A 16,298-nucleotide genomic window follows, 5' to 3' on the forward strand; every position below is an offset into this window, starting at 1 on the left:
TAAACCGATTAGTATAGATTTACGCCCTGTGAATTGTTTCACACGCAAGAAGACACACTGGAACCCAGACACAGTAACTGTCACTCTTCTTACCCAGCAGTCACTTGAGGGGCTGTTGGCTAGGTCCACAAACTACATCTTTAGGGCCAACACAGCTGTCCATATCCTGCTCAAGAACACCAAAGTTGTGCTTACTAGAGAGCAGAGTGCAGCTCATGAAGCCATTGCTTGCTTCTTTTCAAATGAGCTGGGGAAGGACGCACAAAGATATTTGCCCACAGCATCCTTCTAAATCGAGGGCAGACAAGCCAGAAATGTTAGTGAAAAATGAGAATTTTCAGGGCACAACAGCCGATTGTGGTTAACTGTGGGTAGGTACGTTAATCTCAAAGTTTTTGTAATGGACTCAAAGTCGTAGGAAGGCTTTTATCTGGGGCTTGATAATGGGAGGCAGTGCCTTCACCTGAGCCTTCAGGGGTCGAATCTTCCTATTAACAGATATGGGGCGCTAAGTAAATTGAGGACTTGGCACTATTTTGTATTAAGTATTTGAACAATGAAACACTGCCTGTAGGAATCTGGCTCTGTATACGGTAGGTTTGTTTTCATAAGCTTTATTTGACAGATTATAAAACACATTTTTCATTTAAACAAAGAATAAATAAAACACTTTCATTACGCATAAACAGTTAATACAATGAAATGAACTCTTGAGCCCTTAATCCAATGAACGGTGTTTCATTTCCAGCATATTAAAAAGACAAGATAACCTTGTAGATCAATTTATCAAGTTTGTTTCTACAATTTAAAAGTATAAAAAGACAATTCATCAGGAATGATGAGGACCACTTCCCTAGAGGGTTATTAAAATATAAAATTATACGGTTCCTGGCAGCGAACGTTTAGCATTTAAAGTGCATGTACAGGATATGTACCAAATATCTACTGAAATAGCAACATTGTTGCTGTCCCAGCTTCAATTAAAAGTACCCCCCCCCCGGCGAAGCAAAGGGCTGTTCCTATATGACCTTTGATGATTTATGGCCATAAATTTGGTTTTCAAATTGTTTATTACCAAACCCTGATTGTCGCAGAAGATTTGAAATCAATAAGATGTTGTAGTCAGACTGGGTTCTTTGATATCAATAGAGTATCGTCTGCGAACAAAAGGGTTGGTATCTTGTCGCCCGCTAGTGTGGGCAAATATGCACTTTCCTCGAAGAGGAAGTCTACCACCCCATCCACAAAAGAAAAGGGGAGAACAGAGTTGGGGCCATGACACATCCCTGTCAGACCCCTCGATTGACAGGGATGCTAGTTGTACCTGCGCTCCCCACCTGACCTGGCAGAAGTCCCCTCATGGAGCTGGATTAAGATTTTTAGAATGAGCGGGGGGGGATACCCATTTCCCCAAGTGTCAACCAGAGTCTAGATCTGGGGACCAGGTCAAAGGCAGGCCTCAAACCGATGAAGGAGAGATAGAGACTGCCCTTGCCCAGCACCACTACCTTCCAGTATGTGAGGAAGAGTCTGAACACTTGGTCCATTGTCCCGGTCTTTGTTCTAAATCTGGCCTGATACTGGGACACAATGGATTCCTCCTCAGTCCATGACTGGATCCTATGCAGAAGCATCCGGCCAAAAACCTTCTGGTACGGCACTAGGTGGTTATACCGTGCCCACAGTCCAGAGATTCCCCAGAAGTGTTCCGGGGTCAATGCCAACCCCAAGATGCTATATTACTGGTAGTGTGGTTGAGCCACCTACGGCCTAAAACAGGTGTAAGACATTTATTGCACACACTACCAATAACTGACAAAACTCAAAAAGGAGATTCACACCAAATTCATTAAAAGTAGCTTGTTTTGTGTGTAAATTAAAGACTAAGATCTTTGCAATAAAGTACGTTTTTAAATAAAAATACTTTGCTTTAAAAAGTCGACAATGCAACAGCTCAAGGTTATCCTATAGAGGAATACAATAATGTGGCTACACAGATAAGTACGCACCTTACAATTCCAGTCTTCAGGCCCAAAGGTCAGCAAGTGGCAATAGTCAGGTGAGTACCAAAACTGTACCACCAGCGGAAAAGGGACAACAAGGTGCAAGGTTTAAACATGGTGTCGGTCGCCAAATGCAAGTTAATATTGGAGTTTCAGGTGCCACACCGGAGGCTTGACTTAGAACACCAGCTACAGCGGAGGTAAGTTAGAATGTTGTTGGTCACAGACACTGTCAGTCGACCTCCTAAAGGCCCACGTGCTTCAGGTGCAGCGGTGTCCTTTGGCTTCTGAATTCCCTTACCGGAGGAGGTCGCAGTCAGGGGAGCCTTCGGATTCACACATTCAAGCGTAGTGGTGGAGTCCAGGAGGGGTCAATCAATGCTGGACTTGGACTGGACAGCTGGGGGATCATTTTCTGGATCAGTGAGCTACCTGGACACATGCCGAGGAGTCAGGTGCACAGTGATCATATGTAGCAGATCCGGAGGAGACCAGAGTCCTTTGTTGTTTATTTCCTGGGAATAGAGCCACTGTCCTCTGGAGTTCGGCACTTTTTCAAAGGCAGACCACCAACCATGGGGTTGTGAAGGTCGCTGGGGTATGTTACTGTTACAACGCAACTTTTACGTCGTAATGCTGTTACAACGCAGCTTTTACAACGCTGGTTCCATTACATCGGATGCTATTACAACGCAGGATATTACATAGCAGATGCTATTACAACGCATACCATTACATCGTAAGTATTGGTAAGTATATATATTTTTTTTTTTTATTTAATATTATTTAATTAATTTAATTAATATTAATTATAAATAAATATATTTATTTATGTTTTTTAATATTATAAATTAAATATATTAATTTAAGTAATTTTTAAAATAAGTATGAGTATAGGAGTATATGTTTTGGGGTACTGAGGTATATGTTTTGGGGTGTTTGGGTATTTTTAGGTTTTAGGGCTGGGTTTGGGTTTTGGGGTATAGGGGTATTTTTAGGTTTTAGGGCTGGGTTTGGGTTTTGGGGTACTTTTAGGTTTTAGGGCTGGGTTTGGGTTTTGGGGTACAGGGGTATTTTTAGGTTTTAGGGCTGGGTTTGGGCTTTGGGGTATAGGGGTATTTTTAGGTTTTAGAGCTGTGTTGGGTTTTGGGGTACAGGGGTATTTTTAGGTTTTAGGGCTGGGTTTAGGTTTTAGGGCTGGGTTTGGGTTTTGGGGTATAGGGGTATTTTTAGGTTTTAGGGCTGGGTTTGGGTTTTGGGGTACAGGGGTATTTTTAGATTTTAGGGCTGGGTTTGGGTTTTGGGGTACAGGGGTATTTTTAGGGTTTAGGGCTGGGTTTGGGTTTTGGGGTACAGGGGTATTTTTAGGGTTTAGGGCTGGGTTTGGGTTTTGGGGTACAGGGGTATTTTTAGGGTTTAGGGCTGGGTTTGGGTTTTGGGGTATAGGGGTATTTTTAGGTTTTAGGGCTGGGTTTGGGTTTTGGGGTACAGGGGTATTTTTAGGGTTTATGGCTGGGTTTGGGTTTTGGGGTACAGGGGTATTTTTAGGGTTTATTTTTTTAAAGTACGACTTTAATTAAATTAATTAAATAAATTATATTTAATTAAATTTATTAAATCATATTAATTACAATTTTAAGATTAATTCAATTATATAAATTAATTAAATTTAAATAATTACTATTATAACATTTATTAAAGTAAATTAATAAAATTATTTTAAATTAATTAAATTACATTAATTCCTATTTAAAATTAAATTAAACTTATTTAAATAAATTATATTAATTACATTTTTTAAATTAATTTAATTTTATTAGTAAAATAAAATTAATTAAATTAACTTAATTACATTTTTTTTAAAAAGTTATACTTACCTATATACTTACGATGTAATGGTATGCGTTGTAATAGCATCTGCTATGTAATGTCCTGCGTTGTAATGGCATCCGATGTAATGGAACCTGCGTTGTAAAAGTTGCAATGTTACAGCATGCGTTGTAAAATAACGCGTTGTAACATCATAGATCCGGTCGCTGGCCATAGGACAGTTGTAGTCTTTTTTGCAAGGTCTTTGAAGAGGCAGAGAGGCCGGTAGGGCTGGAGCCAAGTCAGTGGGAATTGTCAGTCTTCTCTGCACAGCATCTTTCACCCTTTTTTCTTCTTAGGTCGGCAGGAAATAGTTTCAGGGAATGAGGGAGCCACATAAATACTGGATTTAAGGGTGTTTTAAACAGGCAGGTAGAGCCAAAGGATTTGGTTATGATCTGACGATACTCAATCCTTTCTAACACACTAGATGTACCTATTGTCCCTCCACACCTGAGCTGTACTTTCTCCATTCCATTTGGCAAAGAAGGGTAGGTGATTTTACAAAAGTGGTGGAGGAGACAAACCGATGTGAAGCATAAAAGCTGAAAACAAAAACCACCACTGACACCTAGAAAACAAAGTGGGCGAAAGATCTAGAAATGGAATAACCAGAACACCAGTCAACACCGAGGCCACACTAACCAGCACTGTAGACGTCTCGTGTGGGAGACGAAACGCGAAGGTTACATGCGAAGAAACGCTATTAACAAAATTAAAAAATATGTGAATAAAAAAGAATCTTTTAAGGAAAAATATGGAATAGTGTGTGAGAAAGTGGCTCTATATACACTGGACCAGAATAAGGTACAGTGTGTATAGAGTTCACAAATCCCAGAGGTATAACAAAGGTTAAAGTCAGGACTGACCTTACTCTCTAAAGTGGTAGCTTGGTTGAGCAGTAAGGCAGTAACAGAGGACAGTGTAAAGCATTTGTTGCACCCACTCAGTCAGGAAAAGGTTTCACACACACAAAGACTGAACTCCAGGCCCATAGTTTTTATATCATAAAATATAGTTGTTTTATTTTTAAAACCAATAGGTATCAATATATACTGTTCTCAATAGGAGAGGTCTCAGATGAGTACTTTGCAGAAAGCCAATAAACTTTGTTAAAACAATAGATACAGGGGTTGCAGTAGGCACACAATTCTAAACACTATAGCATTGAGCTCAATGGGTTTGCATCATATAAGTACAGCTGATTACTTTGTAGATTACTTTGGTAGTTGTTCCAGGACTGGATCCTAGATTCAGTCCTGGGGTTGAAGCTGAAAACAATTTTGTATACACGTTTTAGTTATTGTAGTGATTTTTCAGGAATATAAAGCGCTTTTAAAAGTTCACACTTCGAAACTTTTCAATGAAAATTTGGCAATGTTATCCAAAGGGAGGAAATTCAGGTTGCAGGTAAAGGTCGATCGTTACTTTTGTAATCCAGTACTGGGCTCCTAGGTCAAGCCCTGGGGTCTCAACTAAAAACAGGTAAGTAATTTAGTTTCAGTATTTCGTATGATTTTTAAAGAATATTTCAAGTTTTCAAAAGTAGACTCAGAAGAAATTTCATAGAAAAGCAGACAATGGATTCCAATGGAGAAAATACAGGTTACTAGTAAACCCGGTAAGGATTACTTTTGCGGTTCAGTACTGGGCTACAAGGTACAGTACTGGCTTATCCCCTTATCACAAGTGAGTACTTCGGAATTAGAGTGATTTTATAAGAATATTTTAAGTTTCCAAAACTTCACACTTAAAAGATTTTTCAAGTCCAGCCAGTCAATGTTATCCAATGGCAGGGAAGTGAGTTACCGGTTTCCAGGGGAGTACTCTACTGGTGAAGTTAAGGTTCCGGGCATAGACTCAGGGGTCCACCAGGGTCAAGTAGGTACAGTTGGTTCACCCTCAGCGGCACAGGGGCTGCCTGATGCAGAGGTAGTTAGGCCCAATGTCATCCAATGGGGGCAGGGGGCCTCCGGTTGGTGGCTGCTGGCTAGCAGGCCACGCGGCTGTGGGAGCTGGGCTCCTGATCACTTGCTCAGAGCAAATGGGGAAGTAGGATAGAGTATAGGGGCACTCGGGTGGCTGGGTGCAGGGTGCTATTGAGCCGTCGGGCGCTCAATGTTATTCAAAGAGGAACTTGAAAAGGGAACAAAGGCTGCAGGCTCGGGGACGGAGGATCTACTGGAGTGACCAACACTTCGAGGGGTAAGTTGGGATCTTTGAGGATAGGTAGACACCCAGGAGTTGGGCACAGGGGGCCGTAGGGTGCAGGGGTGTCTTGAGGTCAGGAAATTTTACCCCCTGCTGGTCGGGGTTGGAGAGGTCCCTGGTTCTGAGGCTGCAGGCGTTGTCGGGATAATCGAGGAGGGTCCTTGGGCACTGGACTTCGGGTCCCAGTCGCCGGGGGGACGTCCTCGTGGTCCTGGATCACTCGGGCACGGGCCGGGCTCGGCGGGTGCAGAGTGGGCTGGTCCGGAGCTTTCTGGCTGGCACCAGGGATGTTGTTGCAGCAGAGCCTCTGCTGATGGGAGTCCCAGGCTTTAAGAGGGTCAAGGAAGGCAGGCCCTCTGGGTGTCCCAAGGTTGCGGTCTGCAGGAGTCACCCGGATTAGGCAGGAGCCGGATCCAGGATCGGCCGGCCGGTAGGGCAGGGGCCAAGTCAGTTGTTGTCCTGTTACCAGCTGCACGGTGGGTCTTTTTGATCTTCTTTTCTTATCGGGATCTGAGGAAGGAAGGTTCAGGGGGCCCCTAAATACTGAATTTAGGGCTGTTACTGGAAGGGCAGAGACCAATAGGTCCCTGTCCTGGGGTGGGTACACCCCCTAGCCTGCTCCTCTCCTGTGGGAGGGGGGCAGGAGCCTAGCTGTGATTCGGCAGTGCTCCCCATCTTCAAGATGGCCGGAGGCCGGGGTTGTGCTTCACCTATTCTCCCCCACCTGAGGGGTGGGGTTTGCACAGGCTGGTACACCCCCCTTCCTAACTTAGTTTTTCCCGCCAGTCTTCCTGCCAGAGTGGGGGTCAGGACTGGTGGGGACCAGTTGCAGAGTACAGCAAATGGTCTGGGGAAGCTCACAAAGCCTTTTAAGCTCCCCCTGCCCATCCTGGGGAAGGAGACCTAGCACCTTGCCCAGGATGTGTATTGTTGCAGACCCAGGAGAGTGGGGGGTCTCTCCACCCAGGGGTCCAGCAACATGTCTGCTGTGTGGCAGCCTCTCAGTTCAGACGTGGATAGTAGTTAGGATTGAATGAATGAATGAAAATAAAATTATAACGCGCAGAACTCAGCCCAATGGGCATCAAGGGGGCATCTCTAATATGCCCTCTGTGGTGCATTTTTCATTAAATCCCACACTGGCATCAGTGTGGATTTAATGTGCTGAGAAGTTTGTTACCAAACTGGTCAGTCTTCAGTGTAGCGTTGTGGAGTTCATAATGACAACCTCCCAGCACCATATACTCTTAATGGCATCACTGCACTTAGTGCCCAGGAATGGCCCTGGGTACTGTAGGGGTACAGGGCTCATGCACCTGTGCCCACACCACTGGCATAGGGCACCCAGCTAGAGGGGTGACTGATGTATGCCAGGGCAGTGGGTTTGTGGTCATAGCACACAGTGATGTGTGCAATGTCGACTTTGTTTAGTTCTGTACTTAGACACTCAGCCTGCAAAGGCAGTGTGTGGGTGTCAGGGTACAGGGCACCCAAGGGTGGCACAATAAGTGATGAATCCCTCAGGGGTCTTCTCAGGTCACCATACCCTGTGTACCTAGGGTACCAATTACTAGGGGCTGACAGGGGGCCAGAGATGCAAATTGGGTTTTAGTTTTAACAGTTTTAGGGAAGGAACACAGGCCCTGGGCACCTGATTGGCAGGAGCCCAGCACACTCAGTCAAAGCACATCAGCAGTCAGAAAAAAGTGGGGGGCATACCAATGCAAGAAAGATGGCACTTTCTCATTGTCCACTATTTTAAATCGAATATTGTGAATTGGAGATTTTTGATCAATGACATTTGGTGAATCTGATATTCTCTCTTCTATGATTAGATGGTGTTTGTGCTCTCCTGTGTGGAAGATTAGGGGACTATCTCCCTGAGCTCTGTGCCACCTATGATTTCCTATATAATAAGTCACTAGAAAGGATAGTGATTGGTTATATCTAAGGCCATTCTTAAATATTGTAAGTACTCCGTAAAGTCACCTTGAGTATATGGTCTGGAAGAAAAAAATACACTGTGGTTGGCTGGGTCCATTCAACCTGCAAGACGGTGGGGAGTTGTGCTTCACCTTGCCTAACCCCTGAGAGGTGGGGTTGGCAAAGGTGGGAACACCTCTCTTCCTCTGGTCTTTTTCCCGCTAGTTCTCCTGCCCAATGTGGTGGTCAGAACAGGTGGGGGCCAGTTGCTGAAAGCAGCAAATGGCCTGGGTAAGCTAACAGAGGTGGCATGCCTTTGAAGCTTCCCCTTTCTGGACCCTGCCCAACCTTGGGTAGGAGGCTTGGAACCTCCTTCCAGGATAAGCTTGGTCTCAGGCCCCTGAGAGCAGCAAGCTCTTGACCCAGGGGTCTGTGAACATGTCTCGTGGTGGCAGCTGAGAGCTGCCACTCAGCCTGGACAATAGTGATAGGGCATCCTAGATGCCTCGGAAAACTGACCTATGTGCGCATTTTTCATTAAATCCCACACTGGCATCAGTGTGGGTTTAATGTGCCTTCCCAGTTTTTAGTGTAGCCATTATGGTGCTGTGAATTTTGTAAGGACAAACTCCCAGCAGCATATACTCTTAATGGCAGCACTGCACTTGAAATGTCTAAGAATGGACATGACACTGTAGGGGAACAGGGCTTATGCACCTGCACCCTCACCACTGGTATAGTGCACCCAGCTAGATAGGTGACTGATCTATGCCAGGGAAGTGGTTTGTGGGCATGGCACACAGGGATGTGTGCCATGTCGACTCTTCACTTTGTTCTGCAACAAGACACGCAGCCTGCAAAGGCAGTGTGTGTCAGGGTACAGGGCCTCTAAGGCTGGCGCAATAACTGCTACAGCCCTTAGGGGCGTTCTCTGGTCACAGTGCCCTGGGTACCTGTGATACCATTTACCAGGGGCTGACATGAGGCCAGATATGCCAATTGGGTTAGTTTTGGGGGAAGAACACAGGCCCTGGGAACCTATTTGGCAGGGACCCAGGGCACATAAAGTGAAAGTACATCAGTAGTCTGGCAAAAAGTGGGGGGGTTACTACATGGAGCCGGGTACCCCTACAGTGTCTAAGTCCATTCCTAAACACTCATTACGAACTCCTCAGCACCATAATGGCTACACTGAGAAGTATGGTATCAAACTTCTCAGCACATTAATCCCACACTGATGCCAGTGTGGGATTTAATGAAAAATGCACACACAGGGCATCTTAGAGATGCCCCCTGAAAAACGACCAGCCTCTGGTGGGTTCAGTAACTGGTACACACCGGCCTGCCACTACAAGACATGTTTCTGGACCCCTAGGGTGGGAGCCTTTGCTCCCTGAGCTCAGAAACCAAGCCTTTCCTGGTTGGAGGTGTTCACCCCTTCCCCAGGCCAGGAAGAGTCATCTGTGCCAGGGGAGCTTCAAAGGCCTGGCAGCCTTTGTAATGCGGCCCCCAGCCTCTCCTATCAGTAGCAGGCCCACTTCCTGTCTCCTCTCCTTTTCAGCAGGAAGACAGGCGGGAGAAATTAGCCAGCCCAGACGGTGTGCCCATCTCTGCCAAATCCACCCCTCAGGTGGCGGAGGCGAGGTAAAGCTCAGTCTTCAGTGCCCGCCTGTGAGAAGTTGGCCTGATACATGATGCTCACTAATTCTAGTGATCACCTTGTATCAGTCCAAACAACCCTTATGGTGATTGGTTGCAAGTCAACCTTATAGGCCAGCTATCCTAATGGTAGCATGGACAGAGCAGTCTTAGGCTAAACTCTTTTGGCATGTGAAGCCAGCTGTTTTACCACATATAACCCCTTGAATACCAGATGAAAGGACACCACACAGGTTGTTATGAAAATAAACAAGATATTTATTACTAACAAAACACCTCTGAACTCTTTATGAGATTAGAGGGCTAAGCACATGACAAGACACTTAAGAAAAATATGTTAAGTCGCACAAATTACAATGGTGCCCTGGGGGCACGACAAACCATATACTAAGTAAATGGTATAAGGAAATCGATAGAAGGAATGGAGCTGTCCAGAGGCTGTAGGATCGCTGGGACTACACTACCCTAACCTTAGGTAAGGAGCAGGAGGCCCACGGGACGCGTGTGCAGAGTGTGAACTCACACCCGAGATGCGGGACAAAGTCAATGGACACTACAAATTACGAAAAGGTAAGTAAAAGACAGTTCCGACTAGTTAGGACTAAAGCGACAGGATACGTGGACACTAGGATTGTCAATCTACCCGTGAGCACCGAAATGCTCTCGTTACCTCAACCACGGGCTGCGGGTGTATAGGTGTGAAAGTGTGTTAGGTTTCGGCTTTGAAGTCAATGCAGCCTTGAAGAAACATGCTGCAGGCGACCAGGAGGAAGATGTCCGGTGCGATCCAAGGGTGGATCGAGGAAAATGGAGACCTGAAAGCAGAGGGGAGAATGTTCAAAGTCACTAGCCAGTGCCCGGAGTGGAACCAGGAAGGACCCAGATGCTGTCGTCGCGATCAGGTGAAAAGTGGACGCTTGAGTCTGCAGCCATGTGGACCAGGAGGTGTCTTCGACGACAAGGATGGAGGCACGAGCTGTCCCACGCAGGTTCTTGCTGGGAGTGTCTGTTCCGGATTCGGCGTCAACAGGCCTTGGCAAAGGCAACTCACGGGGTGAGTGAAAAAGGAGTCTGGTGCGGACCAGGAGGGTCCGGGTAGCTTCTCCTTTGCAGGGAAGCAAGGGCCAGTCTGGAGCAACCAGACCAGCGGTGTAGATTTTGTGGATCGTCGTCTAGGAGGTCACTAGCCAGCCGGCAAGTGACCAGACAACGCGTCAAGCAGCAATCAAGCAAAAGGGCCCCACGCATATCTCGTGTATGCTGGAGGGCTGTTCTTCTGTGCAGGAGCTGCTCGGGGCCAGGGCTTCTCAATCCCCAAAGCACTCTCGAGGATGCCTCCGAAATCGTGCTGGAAGCGAAGTGCAGTTTCTTCAAGATGGCCAGTCCCACGTGTCTCGTCGCACCCACGGATCTCAGCTGTGCTGCAGATGTAGGTAGAGGTCGGAGAGGTCTGGAAGTCCGGATCTCGTCGGGCTCTGAAGTATGGTTCAGGCAGGAATGATGACAGAGTGAACCGCTATGACGCTTGATGGTGCCTGCTTGTGCAGGGTGGTCACTCCTTGACCACAAGGGAGATTTCTTCAGTCTTCTGTGGAGCAGAACGTCGAAGTCCAGAGTTTCTTCTTTGTAGAGTTACAAATCAGGATAATCTAATTTGGAATGCGACCAGCTCCTACCTTTATTCTCCTAAAAGGGGCTGTACTATGACTAGGTCCCTCCTACGGGTGGGACCAGGAAGAGGGGTGGTTACACCCCCTATCCTTTGTCCGGTTTCGTGCCAGAGCTGGGGCTGGAGTGCCCGAGCAACTGATTTGAACCGGGGTATGCACAGGGACACCTTGTGTGCCCCAGGCATGTCTCATTCCTTTCAGCCTGGCCTACCTAAATACACAAAATCCTGTCTAGGGCGGTGCTAGCACCTCCCAAGGCAGGAAACCCTTGGTCCAGGCATCCCTCGCTGGAAGGACTCCCAGCAGCAGGAGGTCAGACTCGTGTCTGTGGTGGCAGCATCCATTTGGTGATGCTGAGGCTAGAGTTAACTTTAACCGGGGTTCACAGTTACATACATGTCGTGTCCCTCTAAAAGGGTGGAATGCTACCCCCGTCGCCAGAACTGGCGAGGGGATAGTATTCCAATTCGTATGACACCTTACTCGACATGTTTTGATAATGCTATGCCAAAGTTAGCAATAACCACGAGGATTATAATGCACTTAAGAGTATATGGTAGAGCATTATCATGGAAACAGCTAAAGGACTTGGTTCCGAAAGCTGCAGACAGGCTCAGCTCATGCTAGAGCACCTTCTCACAGAATTCCAAGCACTCTGCATCAGGATTCTTCAGGCCTGCCATAGGAGTGACTTATAGGAGTATGTGACCATTTTAGGGTTAGATATAGGTATACTATATCTAAAGCAAAGGTTTAATACACCACCTTGCCCCAGCTGTGTTACCAGCCAGTTGTGTCGGTTTAGATGGCCAGCCAGGGGTGGCACAATACATGCTGCAGCCCCTGGTAGGCCTTGGGTGCACTTATGCCCTGGGAACCTATGGTACACTGTACAAGGACTTACAAGAGTGACCCAATACCAATTGGTAAATGCACCTAAAGTACATGGATGTCAATTTAGAGAGAGAACAGCTAGGCTGTGGGTCTGATTAGCAGGCCCACAGCCAGGGAAAGTCGTAAACCAGTGAAGCAAAAAGCAAAAATCTGAGGTGACCATAGGATTGCAGCCTACTCTCCTACACCGCCATCTTGCAGATGGCAGGCACTCCAATCAGGGTTAGGGATTGTGCTCACTCCTCCACGTGGGGTGAGCACGGCACGGGTGTAGTAACCCTTATGTCAGTAGCCAATACGCTCCTGACCTCGAGACCCCTAAAGCGCCCCCTAAGTACGGTATTTAGAGGGCAGCACTGAACCAAGAAAGCAGATTCCCACAACCTAAGAAGAGACACCCAGCAGAAGAGACTGCACAGAACTGACATGGCCACAACCCAACCGGCCTGTCTGCAGTTTCCAGAGATCCTGCGCCAAAAATCATCTTGCCCTACAGCCAGCGACCTCCAGAACCTCTGGGAGGACTGACTGCCTTCAACAAAGACCTGATCTCCTGTGAACAGCAAATCTGCTGAGAAGAAAGACTCAGAGCCTGCTGAGGAAAAAGAAATATGTCGCATGGACCACCACTGTACCCGTCGCCTACGGCCAGAGGATGTGTGACCCACCGATCCCAGAGCGGTTCCCCCAGCGCTCCAGGGTCCGAGTTCACCGTGGGTTGATCCCACCAGGAATCACCGACCTCACCTGCAGCCTCTGCACAGAGGGGTCCAAATGCGTGCTGGCAGAGTCGGACTGCCAAAAGATGGAGTGAAGGGCTTCGTAAAAAGCACAAAGCGAAGCAAGGGACGCTCCAGCTACCGGGAAGGGTGAGAGGGAATCAGACGTCCCAGCAGGCTGAGAGCAGAGCTGGAGAACGACGACCCTCTGTGCCCTGCATTGAGTCGGACAACTGACTGGAACATGGCGAAGAGCGTTGATGCTTCTTGGCCTTCTAGTGCTTCGACATACCTGAAGACTTCGATGAGGAATAGTGGAGGTAACTCGGCGACCGGTCCCGCGACATTCTCCTCAACCGCGATCTCATACGGCTCAGAGCCCACTGCTGTGCCTCCGAAAGCTTTCGGGACTGCTGCCGTAAAGACTTGGGGTTCAGGGCCCAGCAGTCGGAGCACGACTTCGCGTCATGGTCACGCTCCAGGCATCAAAGGCACACGACGTGTGGATCGGTGACGATATCAGCTTGTGACATAAGTCACGAAGGCATGAAACCGGGTCGACTTCTTGACATCCTCGTACACCAGGATTCACTAAGATTTCATAAAAAAGTCGACAAAAAGTCGAAAAAGTTTAGTCAAAAAATGACTAAGGGCACTGCTCTCTCTGGATCTGCACTGGCTGGCACAGAAAAAGTAGGAACTGACGTAAGCGCACAGGGGCGGCGTCCAAGTAGATACCTTGACGTCATTCCGGCAATCACGACACGGACGACGATCGCAGAGCCGACCGATGCCACCTACCGAATATGCTACTTACCAGTATGCATCTGTTCTTGGCATGTAAAGCTGCTGACATTCATATCTGTGCATAGATCGCCGCCTAGTGTTGGGTCCGGATGATCGCACATTGTTGTCCTGGAAGAGTCTTCGAAGTATCACGAGATAGGTGGCTCCTCCCCTGGACTACAGTGCGCATGGGCATCGACTCCATCCTCAGATTGTTTTTAGCCATTGTGGCCAAGATGGAGTGAAACTAAGTGAATAATGACCATGCTAGAAGTATGTGTGAATGCTGCAGCCGCTACAGGCGCCGGGGAGGAGGGCGGGCGATATGAATGTCAGCAGCCTTACATGCCAAGAACAGATGCATACTGGTAAGTAGCATATTCGGTTCGAGGCATGTGGGCTGCTGAATTCATATCTGTGCATAGAATACATAGCAGTCCCTCCATTAACGGCCGTCGCACGTGCCAGCTGCAGCAGTTTGGAATTTGTTTTAGAACAGCCTGCCCTACAGCTGCCTGCTGTTTGGAGTGCACATCAACACAGTAATGTTTTGTAAATGTGTGCGTGGTAGACCTTGTGGCTGCTCTACATATGTCTTCCAAAGGAATATTACCAAGGAAAGCCATGGAGGCCCCCAACTTGCGGGTGGAGTGGGCCCATGGTGGAATGGTGAGAGTGCACTTGGCTTTCTGATAGCAGATCTGAATACATTTAACGATCCACCTGGCTATACCAGCCTTGGAAATGGGGTTACCTTTGTGTTGTGGCGCAAAGGCAACAAAGTTGGTTAGTCTTCCTAAAATCTTTGGTCCTATCAATGTAGTACATTAGGGCCCTTTTGACGTCAAGTGTGTGGAGCATTCTCTCCGCAGGTGATTCTGGATTTTGGAATACAGGTAGTTCTATAGTCTGGTTGATATGGAATTGAGACACTACCTTAGGAAGGAATTTAGGGTTAGTGCGAAGCACCACCCTGTTAAAATGAATCTGAATAAATGGCTCTTGGATGGTTAGTGCCTGGAGTTCAGTAACTCTTCGTAGCGACGTAATCGCTATAAGGAAAGCCACTTTCCATGTCAAGAACTGAATTTCGCAGGAATGCAGTGGCTCAAAAGGGGGACCCATCAGCCTGGTGAGGACCACATTGAGGTTCCACTCTGGAGCTGGTGGCGTCCGCGGAGGAATGACTCGTTTGAGTCCTTCCAGAACAGCTTTAATGGGAGGCACCTTGAAAAGTGAGAGGTGCTGTCTGTTTTGGAGATAAGCAGCCATTGCGGATAAATGTATACGAATGGAAGCATAGGCCAGATTACATTTGTAATGATGCAAGAGATAACAAATGATGTTTTGAATAGATGCATCCAGCGGGTTAATGTTGTGGTCTGCACAATAAATGACAAACAGCTTCCATTTTGCCGCTTAGCATGCTCTGGGGGTGGGCTTCCTTGCCTCCCGGATGATGTCCATACAGTCAGGAGGTAAGTTGAGGTAGCCAAACTAAGACCTCAGGAGTCAAATCCCCAGGTTGAACTGTTGCGGATCTGGATGCTGAATGTCGCCCTGGCTCTGCGTCAAAAGCCTGGGTGTGAGGCGCAGCCGTTGATGCGGCACCACGGACAGTTCCAGAAACGTGGTGTACCATGGTTGGCGAGCCCACGTTGGAGCAACCAGGATGAGAGTCATCGAGTGCTGCTTCAGCTTGCGTGCCACCAGCGGTATTCGAGGTGCTGGGGGAAAAGCGTATGCAAATTTGCCTGACAAGTTCATCCATATCGCATTTCCCTGCGACTGTGGGTGTGGAAACCTGGCGGCAAAGCTTCGGCATTTTGCGTTCTCCTTTGTGGCGAACAGGTCTATCTCTGGATGACCCCCTTTGGAAATAGGGGTGGAGGACTGATGGATGTATCTCCCACTCGTGCATTTGGTGGCTGTACCTGCTGAGCAGGTCCGTTATTTGATTGTCTTTGCCTGGGAGGTGTTCTGCCATGAGGAAGATGTTTCTCTGAATGGCCCACTTCCACATGCTCTGAGCCAGAGCCAGATGAGACAACTGTGGAGAGTGTATTCCTCCCGGTTTCTGAATGTAGTACATTGCAGTTATGTTGTCCGTCCGGATCAACACGACTGTTGCACAGATGTACTTTGAAGGCTTTCATTGCCATGAAGATAGCCATCAGTTCTAGAACATTGATGTGCATCTTCCTTTGCTGTGGTGTCCATAGTCCCTGCACAGTGTAGTGGAGTACATGAGCTCCCCATCCCTGGCGAGAAGAGTCCGTCGTTAGGATGATCTGATGCACAGGCTCCTGGAATGGTCGTCCCTTGCAACGGTTTTGTGGATTCCACCAATGCAGAGAGTTGTATGCCCGACCGCTCACCAACACTAGGTCTTTCAAATGTCCGTGAGCCTGAGTCCACTGACGTGCTAAGCACTCCTGAAGCGGACGCATATGTAGTCTCGCATGCGGGACTATGGAGATGCAGGAGGCCATCATGTCTATCAACTGTATGAACACTCGTGCTGGAAGAGTGTTGAGGTCTGAATTTTTGTATCAGCGATTGAA

General features: G+C 47.5%; 1 protein-coding gene across 2 annotated transcripts in view; it reads right to left on the bottom strand.

The window, feature by feature from the left end:
• HUWE1 (HECT, UBA and WWE domain containing E3 ubiquitin protein ligase 1) overlaps positions 1-16,298 on the bottom strand; it is a 1,800,886-nt gene that overhangs the window by 1,350,911 nt on the left and 433,677 nt on the right. The gene's annotated exons all lie outside the window — the stretch shown is intronic.

This window comes from Lissotriton vulgaris, chromosome 10 (genome assembly GCF_964263255.1).
Source record: "Lissotriton vulgaris chromosome 10, aLisVul1.2, whole genome shotgun sequence".
Classification (NCBI taxonomy): domain Eukaryota; kingdom Metazoa; phylum Chordata; class Amphibia; order Caudata; family Salamandridae; genus Lissotriton; species Lissotriton vulgaris.